Source organism: Ochotona princeps, chromosome 1 (genome assembly GCF_030435755.1).
Source record: "Ochotona princeps isolate mOchPri1 chromosome 1, mOchPri1.hap1, whole genome shotgun sequence".
In the NCBI taxonomy this organism is placed as follows: Eukaryota; Metazoa; Chordata; class Mammalia; order Lagomorpha; family Ochotonidae; genus Ochotona; species Ochotona princeps.
In genome coordinates, this window is record NC_080832.1 from 5,808,355 (window position 1) to 5,824,579 (window position 16,225).

At 48.3% G+C, this 16,225-nt stretch overlaps 1 protein-coding gene and 1 pseudogene across 1 annotated transcript in view; both read left to right on the forward strand.

Annotated features, from left to right (window-relative positions):
* The window catches only part of PRKN (parkin RBR E3 ubiquitin protein ligase), a 1,179,505-nt gene that overhangs the window by 1,044,515 nt on the left and 118,765 nt on the right, over window positions 1-16,225 (forward strand). The gene's annotated exons all lie outside the window — the stretch shown is intronic.
* Window positions 3,237-3,317, forward strand: LOC118758340 (U4 spliceosomal RNA; annotated as a pseudogene).

Here is a 16,225-nt window from a genome sequence, read left to right on the forward strand (position 1 = left end):
TGTGTGATCTTTCTTTTTTTCATAATGGGGTGCTGCTCACAATTCCTCTCCAACAGTCATGTTGCCCTGAACCATTCTGGGCACAAGTGACGGCTGGGCATCACTGTCCATCTGCCAACAAAGGAGGCAGTGAGCCAGAGTTTCATCTATCACATGGTATGTGGACTGAGACCCACACCAGTCTTCAGAGATAAATCCCCCCATACGTATTGTACCACACTGCTAGCTTCTTCCAATATAGATACCCCAAAGGAAATAGCTCACCTGAGCTCACTTATACTTCACTTTTTGTTTTGAAACAATTTGGTGGATGCATCTCACTTAACAAGAGGGCAGTGTGCTCTGTGGGACTCTGACCTGAACGCTGGATTTCACTCTCTGTCTTTACGACGGGGCCCATCCCAAAGGAGAGCCCTGTAAGACTTTTGATATGCTGCAGTCTCACCACATGAACAACCAAATCTGGTATATTGGGGCCAGCTTGTTGCTACCAGATTCCTAAAGACTTCAGCAAGAACGGGGCTCAGCAGACATGCCAATGTCAGCACATCCGGTGCCAGTCAGACACGCCTTGCCGGATCACAGACACTGGATGGAAAACATGCTCCCCAGAGAGACAGACCAGATCACATAGTTAGAAAACCTGTGTGTTTTGTCATCATTCAGAAGGAAGTCAGCAAACTCCCAGGAACCCCATGATTTTACTCAGCAACAGTTATTAAGCCTGTGGATCAAACCAAATTTTCTTTGAGGGGTAGTGATGCACAGAGCAAGATTTAATATCCACTCAAGAGACGCGTCCCAGTACTTCCCCTCTCAACACAAGCCCTGTGGAACCTTGCAGTGACCAGCCTCCTGGCCTCAGTGATGTGGCACTGACGGGGACTGTCGATACTCTCATTTCCAATGACACAGGTCACAGCATTCAGTGGAGCCTGGTATTGTGTGCCAGCAGGGACAAAGTCTATTCAGCAGTGAGGAAAAAAAGAAACATTCATGTGAGAGTCTGGGTCACCCCCACTGAGAAACACCCAAGGTGAGTGGGTCAGATTCACCCCTAACTGAGAGGAAAGGAAAGATTGAAAAAGTGCCCCTAAGGGAGTTAGGGAGAACCCTGTCCAAGACCAGTCCAGGGCAGAAATATGATAAACAAGAATGGCGCCTCAAGGTACATTCTGGGCTGGAAAGAGAGTCTTCCCACCTTCCATATATTTTTGTACATAAGGCAGTGGGATCCCAATCAGCTGTACAACCTGGTGGGATCTGAGGATATGTCCTGGGCCCAGATGCAGGTGTCTGGGAATCTAGGCATATCAAACCAACAGCTAAAGAGATATGGTTAGGTGGTAGGAGTACAGGTGTTCCCAACTCACCTCAACTGAACTGCCTAACTCTCCCCCTCAGCATGAAGCAGAAGGAGTCAGGCACTGCTTTAGCAGAAGAAACACATCAGCAGGCTTGATGGTGATTTTTAATAATCATGTGCAATGCTCACAGGGCATTGAAATAAATCATGTAATGTTCAGCTTCGCAGTCTTAGAGGAAAAATTATCTATTTTACTGGAGATTATGGGGTTATTAGTTAGTTTTTTTTTTTTTCAGTGCGTGTGTGGAAATCCATTGGGCTTTCTTTTTTGCTTTCATTAAATAACTTGCCAGGTTTGGGTCATGTTGGCTAGTGGCTGCCACCAGGTGTATAGCCAGTCGATGAATGTGCAGTCATAGAAGCCGTGAAAATGGCCATAAACCCTTTTAATTTGATCTTGGCTTATTGGGTGCTTTAATCAGCACTAGAGAGAATTTGCTTTAGTTATTATGGAGGCAGAATGAAATATAGCTTCAAATGAAACACAAATGGAATAATACAATTTTCTCCTAATTTTCAGTGATTTCCCCCTCTAAATAATGAAAACCCATTTCTCACGGCCTGTGCATCCTACAACTAAACAACTCGAATTTTAGTGTCATCTCTGAAGGCCGTAGAAGGATGTGACCCACACAATCGCATCACTGTAAGCATAACTACACAGAAATGTATGTGCACAGATAAATACTCCCAGAAAATCCAGAATGAAGAGAATTTTTTTTAAAGATTTATTCATTTTATTACAGCCAGATATACACAGAGGAGGAGAGACAGAGAGGAAGATCTTCCGTCCGATGATTCACTCCCCAAGTGAGCCACAACGGGCGGATGCGCGCCGATCCGAACCCGGGAACCTGGAACCTCTTCCGGGTCTCCCACACGGGTGCAGTGTCCCAATGCATTGGGCCATCCTCGACTGCTTTCCCAGGCCACAAGCAGGGAGCTGGATGGGAAGTGGAGCTGCCGGGATTAGAACCGGCGTCCCTATGGGATCCCGGGGCTTTCAAGGCGAGGACTTTAGCCGCTAGGCCACGCCGCCAGGCCCGATGGAAGAGAATTTATTGGGCTAACATGATGATATTATAGGTCATCTTTATGCCTTTTAGTTAAAATGGCCTATAATGTTATCGTGCACCTTTTCATAACTTAGGAGGAACAACATTGGGTGTTTATTTCTCTCCACAGTGCCATGCCTGACTGCATGGTCAGAGAACGCCACTGGCTGCAGAGGCGACATTAGAAATAGGACGTACAGGTAGGGTCAACTTGCTCTTCAGTAATGCAGCTCAGAATCCAGCCCGAGGACACTACACACTTGCTGAACTCATTCTTAAGGAAATCCGACATGTGTGAAAACACCTCTGTGCACCTTGAAATGAGGATGTTTCCTTTGGTCCATATTCAGTTGGCATGAAGCTGGGTCTAGCAGATAAAATGAGGTTAGGACAACTGTCTGGGTTTGAGTCCTAGCCCCACTCCTGATTCTAGACTCTCATGGAGATTCCAGAGGCCTGCTCATGTTGGAGACAGAGGTTGAATTGCGGACTCCTGGGACATCTGGGGATTGAGCCAGAAGGCGGTGTGTGTGTGTGTGTGTGTGTAATTCTTATTTAAACATACAGAGTATTAGGGTATTAAAGGTCAGTCTGTCAGTATCTCACAGGCTGGCCACGCTTTACTCTGCTGTTATCCTCCCCCACCCCATCCCTGCCAAGCCAACCTGCCTCACAGGTGCAGGTCCTGTTCTTACTGCCTCTCATCTTGCTTGCATTCAGGTCAGCTCAAGTTCATCCCCAGAGTGACCAGCCCTGAAGCCCATCACTTTCTATCCTTGTCCCGGGAAGCTTTGCAGAGTCCCATCCCAGCCTTAAGCTTTGCCAGTGGCAGTATTGTAGCCAATGAGGTTTATCCGAGGTGTGATTATTGCTAATTGAAAACTTTTCCCATCCCAGCCTTAGTCGGTGTGGTCGTGCTACTGTTTCCAGACAAAGGCCACCTTCACCATCCAGCTCCCAAGTGTTCTATCTGCGCAAAGAGCCCAAAACCACCTGCCCCAAATGTCTCTGGTTCCAGAAACAAGAGAAAGGAGAAATGGTGTGATTGTGTGATTGGTTGGTTTTAATTGTCTCTAATCCGTCAGCCAGCTAGCCAGCCAGCCAATCATTATTTTCAATCATTTATTCAGAGTTCCTGAGATCCTCCTTAGTCCAGAAAATATTCCAGGGCTTAAAACAACTTTCTGCATTGGGGGAAGTCATAGAGTCCTCTCCTTCCAGAAGTAAAATAAAACTGCTGTGGAGGTTGCACCAAAATAACCCAGAGGTGGGCACACAGCTCCTTGGAGGGAGCAGAGAGCAGGGAGCAGTTCAGGGGTTCAGAGGGAGCAAGGCCCCCAGCTCTGGTGAAACACCGGGACTCCAGGACAAGCAGAGCCACCGCCTAGGTGAGGGGTGGGGAGGCTCCCAGTAGCTGGGTAAATGGTTCCTTGGTCTTTTGGAATTCCAGTCATTATGTAACAACCTACTTTTCATAGCCCAGGATGGGTTGCAAAAAGCTGGTACGTGAACCTTCTTTATGGAGCTGTCTGCTCCCTCAGGCAGGTGGGGGCTCCTCTCTGATGTTTTTGGATCGGTGGTGTCCAGATGACCACATCCAGCCACCTGTCATGGGTTAGCGCGTCTGCTGTGGACACAAGGTCCATGGAGGATGCACCAAATTCGTCTTACTGATTGCCTTACTCATTCTTTGCTTCTGGCTCAGTGCCAGTCACCTCAACGCCTACCAATGGGGAGACTGATTTCCAGCTGACATCTCAGTCCTAAGCCTAATGGGGCCGAATTTTCTAGGGAGGAAGTTGATAAATACCCAGTGTCATTTCATTGCTCAAGTATAAATCATCCTGAACTACATACTCGTAGGAGAGAAGGAATCTGAGGGATGTTCATTTCCCTTTGATTTTCCACGCTGACACCATGTTTTCCCCCTGATAGATGGAACTGCTCTGGCAGCCCGATGGCTCAAGGCCCCTGGGCCAATCTCTTTGGGTGATGGTCTCATCCACTTAAAAAAGTCACTGCCAAGTACATTGGTTTTCCTTCCCAGTAAACACACCAGTGTTGATCAGCATGGTAGAAATATCTTCTCCAACGCAAAGCTAAAACTCGCCTTTTTTTGTAGTTCAACACCATTACCCTAAGAGATGACTTCATTTTCTACAGCAGACTATCCGTGACCACCTTTTCAGAAAGCAACATTCCCTGGGATGACAGAGGAAAATCAACTCAGGACTGGCTGTGTGCATACAAGACTCCTCTCTGTATCTTCACTCACTAGAGAAAAAAAGAGCCACCAGAGAAAAAGGCTGTCATACCACTTCCCAAAGAATATATCCAACTCAAATAGTGGAGAAGCTTATTATTTGCTTCTATGAATATAACATCCCTAGGGGCTCGTGTTGTGGCATAGTGGGTTAAACCACTTCCCACAGCACCAGCATCCCAGATGGGTGCTTATTCAAGTCCTGGCTGCTCCACTTCTGATCCCGCTTCCTGCTCATACACCTAGGAAAACAACAGAAGATGGCCCAAGTCCTTGGACCCCTGTACCCATAAGTGAACCAATGAATGGAAAAGAATGAAGACCTGTCTCTCCCTCTATCTCTGTCTCTTACACATACACACACACACACACACACACACACACGTGTGTGTGTGTGTGTAGCTCTGTCTTTCAAATCAATGAATAAATCTTTACAGGAAAAAAGTACCTTTAAAGTCTGCCCTTGCTATTGTTTCCTTCCATGTCTTCCAGAACATACCTTCTGTTGTAATGGCCTTGATTCCTCGGGTCCTGATTACCCACGCTGGTTATCAATGCAAATAGCTGTGCTGGCTAATTAGAGGAAAGCATTTTGGCTAAATTGCCATTCTGCACTGAGAACTCGGTCTTAGCCCAACCTTTGCAAGGAAATTGAACCTGCTGAGTTTGAAAATGAGAACATGAAGCACATGTAGGCACATTTACTCCCATTAGCCTTGCCTGTGTGGCCCCGTCTCAGATGAGCTTGACACAGCCACTGCAAGTGGCCATGCGAGACGCAGCCCACGACTCCATAACGCCTCACCAGGTCCTCCACCCTCCCTCTATGGCCGAGTTCTCACAGCGTGGAAAGATTCATTTCAGGTTATCCTCAGTGTTAGCAATTGCTGCGCCTGGAGTCCGCAGCCCTGGAAAGCCAAGTGTAAGTTCCTTTCCTCGAGATGTTTTTTCCACAACAAGGTGTTAAGGAAGTGCTTTTCTAGAATGTGCCTCTCAGTGAGGCCTCTCCTGAGTTCTAAAAATAATGCAAATGGCTCACAATTAGGTGCTGGCTGGAGACCATGGAGAGGACCCAGGGCTGCACTGCACCAAGAGTTGGTCATTTTCAATCAGGATATTTAACTTACAGATATAAAATTATGGCTTATCAGGAAAAAAAAAAAAACAGAGGAGGAGGAGGGGAAGACAGGCGGGGGGCGGGGAAACAGGCGGGGGGAAGATGCTGGTACACTGCCGGAACATTTCCCATGGCACAGAAGAGATACAAGCTCAGGTGGAGTGGAGGCCTCTCCCTGCCCCAGCACAGGTGCTCTGCCACCTGTCACCACCCCGCCTGGCTGCCTGTGGGCTCCGCAGTTCCCCTCTCTGACTTTCACATCCTTCAGTTGATTGCTCTCCATGCTTATCTCACAAGAGATTGTTTCCTGTGCACAAGGATTAATAGGCAGCTGACATTAGGACTGAACATATTTAGCACCACTGAGAAAGCTCTGGAAGGAAGAGCTACTGACCCAACATCCTGCAGAAATGCTAAAACGTTTGTCTGTGATACCGTGCTAGGGAGAAAGCATCCGCAGACTGCGCCACTGTTCTGTCCTGACCTCTCGTCAGTTCCACCTCACGCAGGTGCTAAACTTGGGCTAAGAAAATCTGAATGCCAATTGGGGGAAAGGAAAATGACTCAACTGAGGGCAACAAAGCAATTCCAACAGTTGAAGTGTTGCAAGATTGACCTGAGAGCCAAGGCTTGAGGATTTAGGCTTATTAAGCCTGAGAAAGAGAGAGCCCTTCTCACAATATTGTGAGGCCTTCTCACAATAATGTGTGCTCTCTCGTGCTGAGGAGGGAGCCTATGCGGATGGCCTTCCAGTGGACAAGGAAGAATTTGCTTCCAAGGGTAATGGGGCCCAACAGGGATGCCCCTCCTCCAGAGCAGCACACCCAAGGTATCCAGGGCCCTCCCACCCCTACGTGTTGTGCCTAAACAGACAAGGCAGGGTTCTGTGCCAGGTGGTCTTTGGGGGCATGGTGATTTCCTGTAGTTCATAGAATTAGAGAAAAATCTTGCACGTAACTAGTGAATTCAACAGCAAGAACACATCGCTCCCAGCCTTCAGAAACCAAACTACAAGAACACGCATTTTTTTTTTTTTACTATTGAATTAGCACCTGGACTCTCAGCTGTCCCCGCAATCATCCCTTTTGTAGGCTGTGATTGCAAACTCGCAGCTATTAGCTACTGTGGCACTTAAAAACCAACACCACTTTCCTGCCTAACATGGACAGCATTCTAGTGGGTGGAGCGTTTCTATGGATACGTTTCCTCTTCACTACTAAAGAGTAGTACACAGAAGGGCATCCCCACGTTTCAGGAAAGGTCACTGCTCTGCCATTGTGTCCTGAGCACCTATGCCAAAGTAGGACCCATGGGAGTTCATTTGGTGTGCAGATTAGGGCTGGACATGCAAACCTATTATTAAAATGTAACTTCTTGACGGTGGTAAGTAGGTGGCAGTGAAGCATGATGCAGGCAAAGCCACCTGGAAGCATCAACTATGTGAGGACCGAATACAGCTGCAGAGAAGGAGGCAGGTGGGCTTATGGAGAGGGTAGAAAGTGTCCCATCCTGACACTGTCTCACAAGAGGATTGGGAGTAGCTGAGCTCTGCCCACTGTTGCAATGGGCTTTGCAGGCAGCCACATTACCCTTAGATAAGCAAAATGTGCTGGGGCCCGTTCCCCAAGCAGAGCAGTTTGAGCTGCGACCTGCAGCCCTGCCATCCCACTCCAGTGCACCAGCTCAAGTCCTGGCTGCTCCTTTCCCAATCCAGCTCCCTGCTAAAAGAACTGTGAAAGCAGTAGAAGATGGCCCAGAATTTTGCCCCTCCCCACACTCACATGGGAGACCAGGATGGCTATCCTGGATCTGGCTTAGCCCAGTGCCATTTGGGGAGTGAACTGGTCTCTGTCACTCTGCCCTTAAAGACAATAAAGCTTAGTAAAAAAAAAAAAAAAAAAAAAAGCCTGCTGGTGCTGCTCCTGCGGACTATAGCTCCCAGCCCTGGCTGGCCAGCAAGCCTGCCAATGAGACCCTCTGGGTGGCCTCACAGCCTCATCCTTGTCTGACCTCTGTGTTGCTTGCCTGGGACCTTGTTAGAGCCACTGACTCCCACACAGTGGCTGGCACAGAGTGGTTGTGTCATAAATGCTCACAGATTAATTCATTAATTAGAAAGCTAAGATCTAGCGGGAGCTGATGAATGGGAGTCCTGGGATGTATGTTTTGCAGTGGCCCTGGTGTCAGCAGATACCCAGTCACTACGCCAGAGTGAGTGGAGGGCTCCTCCTCTGGCGATCTCCCCACTTGTGAGCTCGGCCACCCACTCCCCCTGGATCCCTGCCCCTTAGAGGGACACTCACAGTTGAGAGAGGGCGCGGGTCCGGGTCCACTTGGCTGCTACTCAGAAAGTCAGACTTTCTACTGGTCTACCCTCTGTGCTCATGATTTTAAAGTACCCCCCATTGAATTTTATGGTCCGTTTGGGTCTTTTCATCCAGTTTTGCAGCATTTGGAGATTGTTCTCCAAGCACCTAACTTAGTTCCTTAGTAGCTAGGAAGTTCCATTTACCTAACAGTGTGACCTGCTAAGTGTTCAGTAGCATCAAGTCTGAGAAAGCAATGTGCATCCCTTAGCACTCTCCTGCTAAAACACTGACCATCACCTCCTGCCTCTGTTGATGGTCCCAGACTGAGCAGGACGGCAGCTGTCGCAGGGCAGGGTGGCTGTGGCAATTTCTGGAACAGGACAAAGAAGTCTGCCACTGGGTGGACTCCTAGGGGATGCTACGGTGTTCGAAAGCGTTCCAGCCACAGTGCAGCCTCTTCCCAGGGTGTTTGAAAGCTGGAGTCAGTTCCCTCAAACCCTGGTCTAATTTTTATTCTGGTTTACCTTGGGGATTAGGGAAGCTTGATGACAAGGAGAGAGTTGGGAACAGCAGGTAGACGGAGCAACCAGGATACATTTGGCATATATCAGTTAAGTTTACTCTTTTATATCATGGCCTATGCTGCCTCAAAGCAATCCCAAAAGTCACATCAGAATTCAGACAACAGAACAGATGTCCTAAGAATAAGTTCTGAAATACTTTGGGAATCACAAAGGGAGCTCATATCGTTGGAACAACAGCTCCAAGAGGTCCAGTCCAGGCAGAGTGACCACGGTCCTTTAATTTAGAAAAGAAAATGCAACATCTGCAAAGCGCCATAAAGCAGAGCATGATGGAGACCAGAGATGTGCTTGTGGTACTGTTCCTCCTGCCATAAGAATAAGTCCAGGTTGGGCATCCAAGGCACGAAGAAAGCGAGATCGCATTGCCCACAAAGGTGCCATGCTGCTGTAATTAGGCCAAGGGCATCTCAACAGCAATCAGGGCAGACAACGAGTCTGGGTGACGGCATGCTCATTGTGATCAGAATCCCCAACCATGCATTTCCTCCTAAGAGAATTCTCACTTTCTGTTATGTGTTGCAGCCTCCCTCAGGTGAGTGATGTTTACAACTTTTTTTTAAGAGCAGAGAGCACAGGCTGGGTTCCTGACTGTGACCTTCATGGATGTGCGGTGGTTCTGCAGTCCTCAGGGCAGAGCAATGCACAGTAACATCATCACCTCCACCCTGTTTATTGAGGAGAATAAAAATCCCTTCTTCACAGTCAGGGTAGCCATGAGGTGAGTAGAAGCAAGCCAAAAAGCAAGCACAGTGATACTAGCAAGGCCATTTAGGATTTAACAAAAGGGCCTCACCCCCCGTGCTGATGGTGCAGATGAGCAGGTGGTCTTCGCACAGCGCACAGCATCCAGCAGAGAATAGCATCTATGAGCGTTGCCTCCTCTTCAGTCTACTCAAACAAGAGAGAGAGAGGGATCTCCAGAGTAGCCACCTGTTCAGCAGTCTCATGCCTTCCTGGTTCCCACAGCCTTACTCTAGCAGGAAGGTGAGTTCACATTCATCAAACACAACTGCTTGCCTAGGGCTGGAAGACAACATTAAGTCACTGGACCAACTTCCTTCAACATCCATAAGATAACGTCTTCAGTGTGCTGGGAGGTTTCTGTGTCAGACACGGTGCTTAACATTTGATAGATTACCTAGCTGAAACTTCACCTCACAGAGTGAGTGCCATTCTTCTAGAATTAAACTCAGGAAAGTAAAACTATGGAATTGCATGTCCAGTGTCATGCTTTGAGGGAAGGTTTTGAATCCAGGTCCTTCTGCTGCATAGCACCTGCTCATGATGCATACCTGTCTGCCCACCTGCTGTCCACCAGGCATGGCTGCAGGACACCTGAACCTCTCACCAGCTCTGTGTCCCAAGGGTGACCTTTTCTGTAATTACCTGTAGCAGAAGTGCTCCCAAACACCTCATCTCTCTTTTCTGTTGACCACCCGGTTCTGTAAGGGTGCATTCTTGCTGCTCATGCCCCATAAATCAGTACATGTAAAGAGCAGCTCACACTTTGCTGTCTTTGGTCTTGTGGACAAAGCTGTGGTGTTTGGAGGAGAAGAGGGCTTGGGGTACTGAGTAACCCAGCTCACTTCCAGAGGGTGGGTACCTGTAGTTTTGTGTCACCACTAATGTTGGCTTCTCAAAGCTGTGCTTTGGGTGTTGGTTTTCTGCATAGTCCAGAGTTGCTCGTGAGATCAGAAAGAATTCAGGTATGGACGTGCCTGACACTTAGTTAACCCTTTATATCTCAATGCCCTCAAACTGTAAAATGGGATGAACTTCACCTCGGTGGGTGAGGATCCAGCTGGCTGAGATGAGACACCCTGAAACACTGTGACAGTGCGTAGTTAAAACGCATGTGTCCATTCTGCGGCATGTTCAACACCAGGAGCAAACCCTACTGTGATTTGTGGACTTGGGCCGACAGTGTGTGTGGGGTGTCCATCAGCTGTAGCAGTGACGCTGTTCTGCTGGGAGATATGGACGGGGAGGAAACTGTGCATGTTTGCAGACAGGAAGGCTCTGGAATTGTCTCAACTTTCTGCTCCATTTGTCTGTGAACCTAAAACCAGACTGTAAGGTAAGGTCTATTAAAAATGAGAATTTAAAAAAAGAGTTTGGATACAATTAAGTTTAGGTGATCGTAACAGGTGGCTGACCTCCGCTAACCTTTCTGCTGAAACTTTGAGATTGGCGCAGCTTCACTGGGGGATTTGGGCAAAAGTGGGGTGAGAGGTGGGAATGAGGGAAACCTCAGGAGCCGTTTTAGGGCCCGTCCCTCTGGAATCTAGAGAACAGCTGCAGGTTCGATTAGTTTATTCTGCCTCTCCAAAACACCATTTCAGAAGCACAAGATTTTGACACCCGAACTGCACTTTCTGTGTGATCTCTGATACCTAGAAGAAAATAAAAAAGTCTTTACCAGATCATAGATCCTAGGTTCTAAACATGTGTAGGTGGCTGTCTCAGCCACCTCCAGCACCTCTCCAGTTTCGCTGTGCCTGGGAATTATCTGGGGGGAGGGGGATGCTTCTGAAAATAATAATAATAACACAGAAACCAGATGACCTGTAACTCGGAGGAGAGACCTCCTGAGTGGCCTTGCTTATGAGCATCTCAGCCACCGGGGTTCCAGGTGTCACCGGGACTGTGTTTTCCAAGATCCGCACACAGGGGCTGGAAGTTACATCCCACAGTTTAGAGCCTAAGAGAAGGAAAAAGTAATAGGAGTAACTAAAGCAAGGATCACAAAAATACTGACAAACTCCGTTTTCCTTTCGATGCTTAGATAGTAAAGCCATTTCCCCTTTGACTGTTGGAAAACCCTGACTCTACCATCTGCATTTGTACACCTTTGACAGAGAAGCATTGTTCTAGAAGGAACAGACATGCGTGTAGAGAGCACTGTTCTGGAAGAAACAGACATGCAATAGGGAGCATTGTTCTAGAAGGAACAGTCATGTGAGTAGGGAGCATTGTTCTAGAAGGAACAGACATGCGAGCAGAACCACAGGGCAGCAATGAGACCTGGAAAGGGGTGGGAGAGGCCAGAATTTCCCAGGCCCTCACCTGTTCGTGGAAGTCCAAAGCCCGGATGATCTCCAAAGTCTTCCCTCTCTCACAGTCCACTCTGTGAGCCCAGACAGAGCAAGACGTATATGTTTCCAGACACGGCTCACAGGTCACCTGTGACCTTTGGACTAAAGCTTGATTAGAAAGGCTTGCTTGAGGCAGAGCTTTGGTTTGGTTGGTTTGGTTTGACTTGGTTTGGTTTTACCTCGAGTTTCCACACATTAGAAAGAAGATTTCAAAGGAGCACAGGGGAACCTCTGTGCAAGGTGAGAGAGAAACCAAAGCCCTCAAACACACCCACCCACCTCCTTGTTTCAGAAATTTAAGCAATAAAATGATCTTTCCATCTTCTTCAGCTTCTCATGCACTCTTGATTCTCCCTCAGTAAGAGTCCCCATGTTCTCACTATGCACAGGTGTTCAGTGTCAGGATTCACCCGGATGCAGAATGCGGATGCTAAGATAAAAGAGAAAAAAAGAAAAGAAAAACAAAAAGGAGATTTCAGAGACACCCCTAGCCTGGTTGGGCAGCACAGACCAAAGTGTGTTGCAGCAACAGCCCCCAGATCGTAGCGGCTTACGCACAGCAAAGCTCTGTGTCCCACGGGACTCGTTCTGGTGGCTTGGCAAGGAGGTGTGCTCCACCCGCCTCCCAATCAGGTGGCAGCGGGTGGAGATGCTGTCAGGCTCACCAGTCAATTGCGAGGCCTGGCGGAAAGCTGAACTCCAGCAAGTCACTGCCTTGGCCTCTACTGGCTCACATGGCTTCCTCTCCCATGTCACTACCTGTGTCCAACTCCCAGTGGTCAAGGCAGCACAGGACCCCGGGGTCCTGAAGAAAAAGGGAGCCCCCCGGCCCTGTTGAGCAACACCGTGTGCGACCAGTGCTGGGTTATAGGAAACGCCCCCAGGAGTTCATGGGCAATGGCATCAAAATATAAGCTTCCAATGGGATAAAAATGTTTTGAAATCCACGCATAATTTTTTCATAAACTTTCCATGAACTTTTCGAAAGCCCTTCCCTTCACAGTATACACAGATTTCAAAAAGTTTTGTACTGCAGTCAATTTAACCTCTTCCTTGCTTTGCCCACAAGCTTTTTAAGGTCTGTTCTTATTGTGGTGTGGGGTCAGGCTGGAATTCTTAGCCAGAGATTGTGTTTTTTTGCTATAAAGATGGATTATGGGAGAGGTTTTGAACACAGAAGGGACATAACAAATATGATAAATAGCAATACTAGCTTGTCACATTTAAGACTTCTATTTATTAATTGACATATCACACGGTAATGATTTGCCATGTAAATAAGTCCCCTTGGTGACTGGAGTTTTTGCAACAGCTTAGAAGTGAAGCAACCCAATTACAAATTGATTGCTGGTAACTCCTCCTCAGTCCCACATGTGAATTTAACTGGAGCTTTATAAATCACTAACAAAAAAAAAGGCATTCTGGATGCTTCTACTGTGAGTCCTCCTATGCAAAATGAGACACAGCCTTTGAACAGCAGATGTGCCCTTGCAAAAGCCAGGACTGCATTTCCTGTGGCCTGCTCCCCGGATTGAGAAGCAAATCGCCTTCCTGCAGTGTGAGTGAGGCAGATCAAAGCACTTCTCTTAAGCAAGAATAATTGAACACATCAGGGAGAAGCATTTGTGCTTGAGACACCTTGCAAGAGTCAACCTTGGAGGAGGGCGAAGCAATTAGAGCTCCGCATTGCCACCATGTTCTCCGCCCTCCGCCCCACCATGCCCGCGACCAGGGAGCAACGTCCCAGCCCCACAGGGTTTGCAGAAGCTGTGGCCACCCCCCTTCATCCTGCTGGCCAGGCAGCAGCAGCAGCCCAGCCCCCCAGGGTTTGCGGAAGTCTATCAAAAAGGAGCAAGGGCCTCCTAGGCTGAACTGAGAGTGAGCAACAGCTGAAAACGCTCTGTGATGCACAGTGATTATTCTGGGAGTGAAATGGCTCTGTTTATGATCAAAAGGGACAGACAGCCACGACACAGGAACTGGTGTGGAAATCGTAGCCTTGATTCTCTTCCACTATAAGAACGTCAAAGGAGATGTGTGTGTGTGTGTGTGTGTGTGTGTGTGTGTGTGTGTGTTAACAAGTGTCTCCAGGGCTGCCATAACGAAGTGCCAAATGCTGGTGGCTCAAGACAGCATATAAGTCTGAAATCAAGACCCCAGCAAAACCATGCTTTCTCTGAAACCCAAAAGAGAGACGCCTTCCCAGCCTCCCAGCTGCTGGGGTTGGCCAGTGGCCTTTGGCCTAGGGACACCTCACCCTTGTCACTGCCTCCCTCCTCGCTGTTCATCTCCTCTGTATGCCTCCCTTTCTTATCGGGACAGCAGCCATACTGGATAGGACCCACCCTACTTTGGCGTGACCTCACCTTAACTGATCGCATTTCCCAGAACTCTGTTACTCCGGAATGTGATCACTCGGGGTGTATTGGAGGTTAGGACTCCATGGCCTGATCCAACTGGTCAACATTTGCCCCCTCTGCGCCATCCTTCTGATGACCTCTAATTTGACCCAACGAACCTCATGAGCCTGGATTTTCCCATCCAGCCTTGAAGTTCAAGAACTGGTGCCTGTCCCATGATGAGTGGACAAGCTCATTCCCTTCCTTCGTGGCACTGATAGTACAGTTGCAGAAGTTGATACCAGGGAACCCTGTATAGTGAATGCTGAGAAATGGGGAAGCTGGAGGTGGCAGGGAAGGAGGGGGTGCAGATGGTGATGGGGAAGCTTTGCAGAGTTAGGGGGTCTCAGGAAATATTTGAATGAGAGCCGCAGAAAGAGCAGCAGACAGTCCCAACAAGGGGACAGAGAGGCAGGCCATAGGCATGATGTGAGTAAGTAAAGGCAGCTGCATTCACCAAAACTAAAAAGTAGCCATGTCCACAGAAGAGGAGCCTCCCTCTCTTGGGGCACAGTCCCCATCAGTGAACGAGGACTTCCTACTGCCTTGGTGTTACGAATCTGCAGGCCCCACTTTGCTCTGACTCCACGTGGCTGCAAGCAGCTCCCTATGTCTGCACCTCAGCAAGAAGGGACAAGAAGGAACCAGACAACACCTCTCCCTGTCAGATATAACCCAGAGGTCGCATGCTTCACATCTGCCACCCTCCAGTCCCCAGAGCCAGTCACATGGTGATCCCCGAGCTACAGGGCAGGCTGGGAAATGTGTTCTGCACCCCAGCAGCCATATATGCCGCTAAGACTTCTAACAGTGCAAGGGGAGAAGCGGAGAGCATCAGCACTTCTGGGAGTCATACCCTGCTCTTCTGCAAACTGAAATCTCCTCCCTGCAGGGCCATGTGGCATGATGCGGCAGCCATGGAAATAGTCTATTGAGTATAGCGTGTAACACGAGGTCTCACCCTTTCCATGAGAATCAGTCCCCTGCCACAGAGGTGCAGAAATAACCAGGCTTCCCCACTTCCGCAGATACCTGGGAGTGATGAAGGAGATTTCTTTCGTTTGGACTTCCAAGTATTCAAGTATATCCGCTCCAGCTTATCTGGACAGCAGATGTTGGGGAAAGGGAAAGTTGAGAGCAGGTGAGGTGTCCCCAGGTCCTGCTGGAGTTCAATTGGTGCCATTCATCTTCTCTGAACTCCCCCATCGGTGTTCAGTTTTTGTCCTTGTCTTTAATTCTTAATTTTCTTGCAAGTTACCAATGGTTTTGAAAGTTTGAAGCATTCTATTAAATCTTGTATAAAGCTAAGTATAGGCTACATCCTTCAGCACCTGCTAAATCACAGGTGACTGTCAAAAATTACTCCTCAGGCTCTGTCTCCATGGCAGGGAGACCATGTTTGTTGGCTTTGTGGGTGGACCCTGTCCTGCACTGACCACAGCTACCGCAGGGGCTACACCTTCCCAGGCTCCTCACTTGGTCTCCTCCGATTTAACCCTGGGTTCTCCCTATAGGCTGTCACATCTTTAGCCACTTACAGATGGCATTTAGAAGAAACACTAATTGAGGGACTTCAATATTGGCTTCAGAAGACTTCTCCCTGAGAACTTGCGTTTCTCTGTGCCAACACGTGTCTTTCTCCATGGTATTGGATGCAGAATAAGCCCGAAGAGCAGATGGGGCAGACTTGTCCTGGGTGCCCATTCATCAGCCTTTCTACACTATAATACTTTGCTCCATGGAACTTGACCCCTCCTTACTTGTCACACTCAGATTGCTCCATCCTGCATCCCACTGCAGTCCTTCTGTCTGTCTGTCTGCCTAGCAGGTCACCAGTTACATAAATACAAAAAGACTGAATGTCTGTTTGTCGGGGAGGCAATTTGGGATGATGAGCGAGAACACAGACCCCAAAACCCATACATAGTGAGTTCAAACCCCTGCTGCAGTACTTAGTAGATTTCTGACATTGAACAACTCGTGAGTTTTAGTCTCCTCGAGGATCAAACAGGGCTGAGATTGTGCCAGTCATACCGG